The sequence below is a fragment of the Varanus komodoensis genome, unplaced genomic scaffold (assembly GCF_004798865.1).
Source record: "Varanus komodoensis strain SLA01 unplaced genomic scaffold, ASM479886v1 scaffold351, whole genome shotgun sequence".
Classification (NCBI taxonomy): Eukaryota; Metazoa; Chordata; class Lepidosauria; order Squamata; family Varanidae; genus Varanus; species Varanus komodoensis.
In genome coordinates, this window is record NW_025335858.1 from 27208 (window position 1) to 37900 (window position 10693).

Consider the following 10693-nt stretch of genomic DNA (forward strand, 5'->3'; position numbering starts at 1 on the left):
ATCAGTGCGGCCCAAGCCGCACCATATGGCTGCCTCATTCGGGGGCGCCTCCCCGCCGAGCCCCGCTCGCCCGCCGCGGACGGCAGAGGGCCACAGCAGTGCACGGCGAGCACGCTGCCCGTCCCCCTCGCCGTCCAGGGAAAGGGGCCCGCCGGGGCCCCGCCGCTCTTCGCGCGCCACGTGACCGCCGCCGCCACACGTCTGCGGGGCGTTCCGGGAGGGCCCCACGTGACCAGGGCGCCGGAAGTGGCGGCGCGGCTTCCGGTGGGCGGTGAGGTGGGAAGCCGGGCTGCGCGAGTGACGGCGGAGGCGGCGCCCTCGGTGTGCGGGCAAGGAAGCAGCAGCGCCAGAGCCGCCGCGCCGCCGCCGCCGCGCCCCCTTCGCCATCATGAAGAAGCAGTTCAATCGCATGAAGCAGCTCGCCAACCAGACAGTGGGAAGGTGAGAGGCCGGCCGGGGAGGGGGCGCCAGTTCCTATGACGACGGGGCGCGCTGCCTCACTCCTCGGGCCCCGCCCCGCGGCGCGGGATCGCGTTCGCCCTTCGGGCCCCGCTCCGGGGGGATGCGGGGCCCGGGATCGCGCTCCTCCCGTCGCCGCCCCTTGCCGGGGCTTCTGTCCGCCGCTGGCAGGCGCCCACGCCCAGTGCAGGGGCAAACGGCGATGCTTCGCGGGGCACCGCGAAGGCCCTCCGTGTGCCCGCCGGTCTTTGTCGGACAGGCTTGCAGTTTAGAAATGGGCGGGACGGTGAAACAATGGAGGAAGGGCACCCTCTCCAGCCTGGTTCCCCCCTCCCCATGATCTGGATTTCAAGCCCCATCAGTCCTGGTCAGCATGACCAAGAATTCTGGGAAATGTAGTTAAAAACATCTGGAGGACGTCATTGATAAAGGTTGCAATGGGGTTACATCCTACCACTTTACGAGGTGGTCTCTAAACAGCTTTTCTTACTCCTCGAAACTGTTTTTTCTTTTAATCATGCCTCTTATTTTCTGTTCCTTTGCAAGTGGCAGCTGATTGGGGGTTGCAGGGGGTCTTCTTTTTTGTTAGAGCCTCAATGTTGATCTGTATGAGATTATTAAGAGAAGGTAATAAGCATAGAACGTTTACATCCTTGTTCTAGCTGCTTGCTTGGTTGTATAGCTGATGTTTCTTTAACTGGTTTGTTTTTTGGGTTTCTGAATCGTTATCCTATTGGACTTGGCTTTGGAAGACCAAGTACATTAAGTCGTAATTTTACTTATAATCAGGCTTATGCATGGATGCCCAACCAGGATGTTGCAAGGAGGAGCCAATTTTGGTACCTACCCCCATTCTCTGCAAATACTTACAGAGGAAAAAATGCCTTTCTCTCAACAGAGTATAATTTTGTGCCAGCTCAAACTTTTGTGTCTGATAAAAGTTTCTAGTTTTGTCTCTGTGAAAAAAGAAACTTCTAAAAAGTGAAAGCAAAAGTACCATGAGTTTGCTGTTAAAAGCTGTTTAGTTTGTCTTGTGCAAAATCAGCTTTAACTAGTTGCACTAGATGGCCTACGTCTATGACCGCAATACAATATAGTTCAACACTTAGTTAATGGTTCTGATAGACTGAATGATGAGATATGCTTCTGTAAAGAGAGTTTTTATTTCATTTTAATCTAGGCTTTCAATGTAATTTTTTCAAGCAGTTTAACAATATGTGTAATAACAATAGTAAATAACAACTAAAAGTACATTAGAGAATACATCAGCCTGAAAGTTTTAAAATACTATTATTATATTCATTTCTATCCCACCTTTTTTCCTCTTGTGAGGAACACAAAGTAGCTTACATGGCTCTGATTTATCCTCCCAAGAACAACCCTTTGAGGTAGATTGGACAGAGGGTCTGTGACTGCCCAGAAAAATCACCCAGTGAGCTTCATGGCTAAGTGGGGAGTAGAATCTGAATGTCCCAGGTCCAAGTCCAACATTTTAACTAAAACACTGCACTGGTTCTAGGAGTCAGGATATGTGGGACAACTCTCATGCTTCAAAAGGCAGCAGCCAGGATGCTTAATGGATGCACTAGTGTAAAGGCAACTGCCCACACCCTGTGAAAAGACCTCGTTGCCTTGGCAGCCCAGCTTATCTTGGGACCAGGTTACATGGTGGATCACTTTGCCCAGTACAGACCTGTGCAATCATTAAGATTATCAAAGGTCTTTTTGGTTGTACCACAACCTGCAGTTTGTCATCTCACAGCAACCAGGAAGTGAGCCTTCATGAGACAAGTCAAATTTCCCCATAAGGGTCAACGGAAATAAGGTTAATTTGTTCTGTAACCATTTTTTAAATCAGAAAAATGTGAAGCAAAGTGACAACAACAAAGATCGCGACCTTCCCCCCCCCAAGCACAAGCGTGGCCATCTCCCCCCCCCCCCGCCAGCACGACCGAGACCGCGCCTGTCATCCCTGCATGTGCCTGTCACCCCAGTGCCCTGGGGGTGGCGGGGAGAGACGGGCATGATCGTGGGCGCACTGGGGGAGGGAGAGATGGGCGCAGACGCTGTGCTGGGGGTGGGGGGATGGCCGCGATCGCCGTTCCGTTCGTGCGGGGAAGGCGTGCCTGGTCAGAGGCGGCTCCTGCAGGAAAGACAGGCGCAATCTCGGCCGTCTCCCCCGCGGCTCTGCGTTGCTGCTCCCGTCTTTCCTGCAGCAGCACGCCTCTGACCAGGAAAGCCTTCCCTGCACAAATGGAACTGGGATCACGGCCCTCTCCCCACTCGGGGGCAGAGGGAGATGGCTGCGATCTTGGTCGGCACCCGAAGCGGTGTTCGCGACCCAAGTCAAAATTTTCAGTAATTTTTGTTCGTGACCCAATTTGTTCATGAGCCGAGGCGTTCATGAGCCGAGGTACCACTGTAGATGGGGAAGAAATGGAGGTAGTGACAGATTTTATTTTCCTGGGCTCCAAGATCACTGCAGATGGGGACTGCAGCCAAGAAATTAAAAGACGCTTGCTCCTGGGGAGGAAAGCTAAGGCAAATCTAGATAGCATACTAAAAAGCAGAGACATCACCCTGCTAACAAAAGTGCGTATAGTCAAAGCTATGGTTTTCCCAGGTGCAATGTATGGCTGTGAAAGCTGGACCATAAGGAAGGCTGAGTGCAAAAGGACTGAGGCCTTTGAATTGTGGTGCTGGAGGAGACTCCTGTGAGTCCCTTGGACTGCAAGGCGATCAAACTGGTCAGTCCTAAAGGAGATCAACCCCGGCTGCTCTTTAGAAGGCCAGATCCTGAAGATGAAACTCAAATACTTTGGCCACCTAATGAGAAGGAAGGACTCCCTGGAGAAGAGCCTGACGCGGGGAACGATGAAAGGGCAAAGGAGAAGGGGGTGGCAGAGGATGAGGTGGCTGGATGGAGTCACTGAAGCAGTTGATGTGAGCTTGAGTGGACTCCGGGAGATGGTGGAGGACAGGAAGGCCTGGAGGAATGTTGTCCGTGGGGCCGTGATGGGTCGGACATGACTTCACGACTAGCAACAATTTATATTATTTTGGCAAATCTTATATATGTTAAATTGTAATGTATATTACACATTTACTAAATCAGAGAAATTTTTTATAAATGGTTAGCAATATTTAACTCAAATAAAAATGAAAAGGCACAGAGGTAGTAAGCTAACTTTATAGCGTTGTAAAATAAAACACTATTTACAAGATCTTAGATTTCCCTGGGTGGGAATTCCACAGCCAAGGAGCCCCCATTGAAAAGGCACTCAATCTGATACTTGCAGTTGTGAGCTTTACTAATGTTAGATAAGATAGCAGAGTCCCTGAAACTGAGCTAGATTCATAAGGGTGTAAGCAGATAAACCTGTTCCTAACCATTTAGGGCTTTAAATATCAGTACTAGTGCTTTAAATTGAGCATGTAAACAGGATTGGTGGCTAGAGTAATTGAAGTAGATTTTGCCTAAATCCTTCACAGAGCTCATCACCACTTTGAAATGGCTTTGAAAAAGGGATTGGACAACTTCATGAAGGAGGGGGAGGCTATCCTGATGGTTCTATGCTTCCTCCAGTATCAGAGCCAGTACGCCTTTGGACACCAGTTGCTGGGGGACCTGGGCAGGAGGGGGCTGCTGCAACCATGTCCTGTTGGCAGCTGGTTGACTGTTGTGTGAACAGAATGCAACATGGTTCTTATGTTCTCAACACCACCTGTGCACTGGGTGCATAAGCTTGGTTCTTGAAACATAATATTGCACATTGGATCCCTTGTCCTTGAGTGTTAATGCATCAGATTCTGGGTTCACTCTTTTTTAAAAATAGGTTTTTCATAGCATGACTATTTCAGGAAATGCATACTAGACTAAGACAAGGAAACCAGTGAAGTGAATTGTTGTTATGTCTGAATTGCTGATGTGCTATGGCATGGAACATCTTATTTTCCTCTTCCTTGTTTTGTTTCCTGTAGTGCTGCAGGGAGTGGTGTGCATTCCTCCTTCAAATACCTCAGAGTTGACAAGCTGTTAGGTAATAGAAATCCAAATTAGGAGGAGGAGGAAATGTATTGTCCATGCTTTGACTTGTGCCTGTCTTGGTAGCACTGTGGAGGAAATGCAAAGCTGTGAATTGGGAAGTTCCCATGTTAAAATCTTACTTCTGCCGTGAAACAAGTAGGAGACTTTAGGGCCAAAGGTTTTTGCAAACCTCTCTCTCAGCTCCTATCTTCAGCAGAGGAAGAATAATATTTGCATACCTTATAGGAGTGATGGTGAACCTTTTAGAGACCGAGTGCCCAAACTGCAACCCAAAATCCACTTATTTATCGCAAAGTGCCAACACTGCAATCAAACCTGAAAACTGAGGTTTTAGTTTATAAAAAACAACTCACAGCCAGTCCAAGCAAATATATACATACCCTTGACAGTGCACTGGCCAGCCATGCAAAAGCTTGGACCAGTCGTGGCTAATGAGTCGCGGCTCGTGACATCATCGCCTGGCACCACTGCTTCTTTCCGTGCCTGCGCATGGCCCCTGTGTGTGCTGTCATCCGATGCTTGGCTGCTGGGGCGACTTCACTTGCGTTCCAACAGAGAGGGCTCTGCGTGCCCGCTGTGGCAGGTGTGCCATAGGTTTGCCATCACTGCCTTATAGGGTTTCTGTAAGAATTAGCACAAAATAACATGAAACAATTTTAATCTCCCCATGTTATATAATGCTGATTATACTTTATTAGTAATAGTAGTGTGTCATTAATAGAAGTTAGTGCTCTGTCAGCAGTGCCTTCTTTTGACTTTGTAAGCAAGGTACTAATAAAATATTAGTGGTCAAAAACTTCACGTATCGTTTAAGTAGTTCTCTTCCTGAAAGTAGTAAGCTTTATTTTCCCCATATTACAGATATAACATCTGGGAATAATGGTTGGTCTAAGGGCCCCCTGAATTTGGGGCAGAGGTGAGATTTGAGCCTATGTTCTCTGGCTTTCCGTTCTGTGCCTTGACTGATGTGGAATACTTGTCCTACTGTGGTGGTGCTATAACTACCGTGTTTCCCCAAAAATAGACCTACCCTGAAAATAAGACCTAGCTGTGTTTATTCCCAGGGCCAGTGGAGAACATAAAGAGCCTTTTTAAACTTTGTTTTTTAACTTAAGTTTAACTTAATGCACTGGGTGGAGGAAACATGCTTACGCAGCTCTGCTCCCTGCGCTCCCTGCGGAGGGAGCAGAGCCACACAAGCCGATGCTTCCTTTATAGCGCTGGCTGCTGTCACAGGTGGAGTGATACCAAATGCACTCTGCCTGTGAGGAGTCGATAGTGAAAGCGTGCTTCGCTCATTCTGGCCAGCAATTGGTTACCAAATTGCTCTTGGGAAGTACGGCACCCATGATCGCTCTGATTACCCTATTCTTAACTTTGCCATTCACTCCTGTCTTGTAAGTCTTCTACCCGTACAGTATTATGGTATGGTACCGTATTTAATGGTAGATTTAAACAGAATATTATTTTGACCTCCAAAATATTTGACCTCCAGAATATTATTTTTGACCTGCAAAAAGAAAGAGCTATTTTGTTCAGTACAAGAAAAGAATCGTAGAGGACTCTTGCAGCAAGAATCTTACAGCTTACTGCAAAGAGAAGAGTTGGATCTCCGATTGGTCTGAAAATGGCGAGCAAATTTCTGTGTTTCCCCGAAAATAAGACCTATCCCGAAAATAAGACCTAGTGTGTTTTTGTGAGCCAAAAAAAAAAAAAGAGTGTCTTGTTTTTGGGGAAACACGGTATTAAGGTGAGATGTCCCCAAAGCCAGTATTTTGAGTGCTTCAAATAACTTTGTACAGTTAAGGTTCAGAAAAGGGCATGGAAGTTCCCATTTGAAAGAAGCGTATGAAGAACATGCTTGTAGTTGAAGTGAATATGGAAGTGTGGGTACAGGGCTAGAAATGACCTTTGACTGCAGCCGTGGGTAGTCAGGGTGGGGCAGGGGGAACCTTGCAGAAGTCACAGAGGCAGTTCTGCTATCAGTTCAGTTTATTGCAGGCACTCTTATTGCAAGTGTGTGTCGCAGTTGCTTTCATGGCACATTCTTCTGCCAGGCAGAACCTCAGTGAATCCTGCCCAGAAGAATGGCATGCGTTTAACAATGCCTGTCTGCATATTTATGCAAATTATCTCTTCTGTTAGGTATGAAACTGGGCATTTAAGCAGCTGTTGTTTCTTAGGCTTGGCAAATTACTGAAGCTTACAGAAGTAGTTTCTCTTTTTCTTGAAAGGTGATTGATCCGCAAGTCAGATCATCTGTGTTTTTGTAAGTTAGTGCATTGATGGGGAATTACCTGGGAAAAGTAATGGACCCTCCTTCAGGCTGCCTGTAATAAGCTCAAATCTGAGTCCATTTGTTTCATGGTAAATCTACTTACTTAACTTTGTAGCAACATCAGAAGGCCTAGGGTACAAAAATGTTTTAAAACAAATAATATACCCAGTATTCATTCATGTGGCTAATGGAGCAGTCCTGTAACCCTCCGGACAATGTTGAGGTCAGAGTTCTTTCCAACCTCTGAACTGGTGCTCTACACTTGGATCCCCTTTCCCTTGAAAGGACTGTGCCTGCTGCTTCTGTCATTGCTGACAACACAGTGACTGGAGCTGCTTCATTGCTCTTTTCAGGCTTTCACTTCGTCTGTGTTTGGGTGTTTTGCATGGGATTGGGACTATGTTTCCTCTCACCATGTTAGGAAAGATTTTAAAAATACAACTCGGCTTCCTTTGGCAGGAGTCCCATATTGGACTGTTGAGATGCCTAGGTTATGCAATTCTGTACCCACTTACCTGGGCATATGCTCCACTGAACCCCATAGGACTTACTCATAAGTAGCAATGTGCCAAGCCTCTCTTCTGGCTCGTACCTGCCCATGGGATGTCTTCTGGTGCTTGTCCCTCTGTAAGGAAGAGGCCCAAGCCCAGAAGGAGGCCGTAAGCATTTGCTGACCCCAGTTGTGCCACCAAGAGCCTTCTCCAGTTGCTGGCCAACCTCTCTCTCTGCTCTCTGCTGCCAACAGCAAGCTGGGATGGGGTGCTGGAATGATGTGGGCTTAACTGCAGTCCTTGATAGAATGCCTCCTGGTTGAATCTACCCAGACACTACAGTCAGCATTTGGGGGCTTCCTCCAACCGCCGGCTTAGGAGTGGAGGTGTCCTCCACTGAGGCCCATCATGGGCCAGCTTTGCAGTGCTTTTGGCACCGGGGGAGAGCCATGCTGGATGAGACCAGTGTTCATCTGGTCTAGTCACACTGTGGCTAACCAGCTGCCCATGGGAAGCCCACGAGCAGGCCAGGAGTGCAGTAGTGCCTCACCGCCCGTGTTTCTCCCAGTGTGGCTGGCACACTGTCCTGAGGGGGAGGTAGGATCTAGCCATCAAAGCTGCCAAGCACTGCTTGTCTGAGCTACCACAATTTTCTCCAGTCCCATCCTAAAGCCATCCAAAGTGATGGCCATCACTGACTGGGTTCAGACAATATCACAAGCTATGATTACAGACAATATCACAAGCTATGATTATTTTTAACCACTGTTGGTCTGTGTTGTTGTCATCGTTGCAGTTATTTAGTAAATAATTCAAACTTATTTATTTTTAATATCTGTACTGCTCAGTAGCTGAAGCGCAATAGCTGAACCCACTCATGGTGTTTTAGCATGTTAAGTTTCATCTCTGGAAACCATGATAAGACACAGCAGTTTGTTCTGTGGTTTCTCAGTATCATAGCTCTCATGTTGTGTGAACCCAGGATTATAGTTGCCACAGTCTGGGTATGCAGCTAACACAAAATCCTCTGGAAAGAGCAACAACTGCGGAGCCTTTATGTGTGGACAAGTGAGGAAGAGGCAGGTGGCATAGACAGGGAATAATGCACCGTTGGATTGAACTTCAAGCACAGTGGCTGATGGGATACATCCAACAATAGGAGGACTCAGGAGGAAGGAAACCATGATAAAGCAGAGACAACTTGAATGTTTGTCAGGTTAAAAAACCCATGAACCTTGATAACCATGCAGGCTTGCTTTTTATATTGCGTGAATACTATGTACTGTGTGAAGTTCTTCCCTTCATTTTTCCTGAAGCTTCCACCGATCAACTTCACAGGGTGACCACAAGTTCTAGTACTATGAAAGAAGGAGAAAAATGTTTCTCTTTTCCAAGGTTTGAGCAAGCTGATTAGTTTACCTTATCTACCAGTTTGTGTTTTGGGAATGGGACAGTGGGTTGATCAGGCATAATTCTTAACACTTACAAGTTTTACATGTGTTTCTGTGGATGACAGAAAGTCAAAACATCACATTATTTTCTATTTAAGCTTTAATTCCACTTTATTAAGCAATCAGAAAAGAAAATTGTTTTAGGGTTAGGGTTCATTGCATTTTATGGCCTTGTTTTCAAGCTTGTATTGTGTCAGCTTCCATCTTTCAGCCAATGTACAGGGTTTGACAGTGGCTGTCTCATGTAAAACTTTCAGCAAGGCGAGGAGATCCTAGTTGTGTGGAATTATTATGGGATTTTTTGACAGCAAATGGAGATACCAACATGTGCTTTTACACTTGAGGCACAAGCTATATAATATATCTTGAGGAAAATTATGCACAAGCTGTAAAGCAGTTGCTGAGTCCCTCACTATTCCGTGCGCAGTCTCTCTCTCACATTTATGGTACTTTGGGAGGCCAGTCCGAGAACACCGCTCAGCTTGGACTTGTTCATGAGCTTCCTCCCATCTCCCTGAAGCTTTGGGCTTTCAGTGACATTTTCACGGAATAACCTATCCATGGAGCATTTCCCAAAGCTCAAGTTTTGCGCTCAGCCTCTGGCTTGTCCTTTCTGTGTAATCTTTTTCAGAACTGCATTGTAGGTTTGCTTCCCTCCTTGCTTGTAGCTTGCCTCAGCCATTTTAACATTCTCACTTCCCATAAACACAAGTTTTAGTTCTAATTAGCACACAAATTCTATTTAGCAATACTAAAAGAATATAATTTGAGGAAGCAAATCGGCAATGATTTCACAAGGCATTTTCTCGCATTTGCATGTGCATAGAAGAACCCAGCTACAGTCCCATGCCCACTTAGCTGGGTTCAGTTGGACTTTCTTCTGAGTAGACATTTATGGAATCACAGTTTTGTTTAGGTAGCTTTTCCATTAAACACATACAGTATATCACAGAAGTGAGTACACCCATCACATTTTGTAAATGTTATATCTTTTCATGTGACAACCCTGAAGAAATGACACTTTGCTACAATGTAAAGTAGTGAGTATACAGCTTGTATAACAGTGTAAATTTGCTGTCACCTCAAAATAACTCAGCACACAGCCATTAATGTCTAAACCGCTGGCAACAAAAGTGAGTACACCCCTAAGTGAAACTGTCGAAATTGGGTCCAAAGTGTCAATATTTTGTGTGGCCACCATTATTTTCCAGCAGTGCCTTAACCCTCTTGGGCATGGAGTTCACCAGAGCTTCACAGGTTGCCACTGGAGTCCTCTTCCACTCCTCCATGACAACATCACGGAGCTGGTGGATGTCAGAGACCTTGCGCTCCTCCACCTTCCGTCTCAGGATGCCCCACAGATGCTCGATAGGGTTTAGGTCTGGAGACATGCTTGGCCAGTCAATCACCTTTACCCTCAGCTTCTTTAGCAAGGTAGTGGTCCTCTTGGAGGTGTGTCTGGGGTCATTCTCATGTTGGAATACTGCCCTGCGGCCCAGTCTCCAAAGGGAGGGGATCATGCTCTGCTTCATATGCCACAGTACATGTTGGCATTCATGGTTCCCTCAATGAACTGTAGCTCCCCAGTGCCGGCAGCACTCATGCAGCCCCAGACCATGACACTCCCACCACCATGCTTGACTGTAGGCAAGGCACACTTGTCTTTGTACTCCTCACCTGGTTGTCGCCACACACACTTGACACCATCTGAACCAAATAAGTTTATCTTGGTCTCATCAGACCACAGGACATGGTTCCACTAATCCACATCCTTAGTCTGCTTGTCTTCAGCAAACTGTTTGCGGGCTTTCTTGTGCATCATCTTTAGAAGAGGCTTCCTTCTGGGACAACAGTCCTGCAGACCAATTTGATTCGGTGTGCGGCGTATGGTCTGAGCACTGACAGGCTGACCCTCCACCCCTTCAGCCTCTGCAGCAATGCTGGCAGCACTCATGCGTCTATTTCC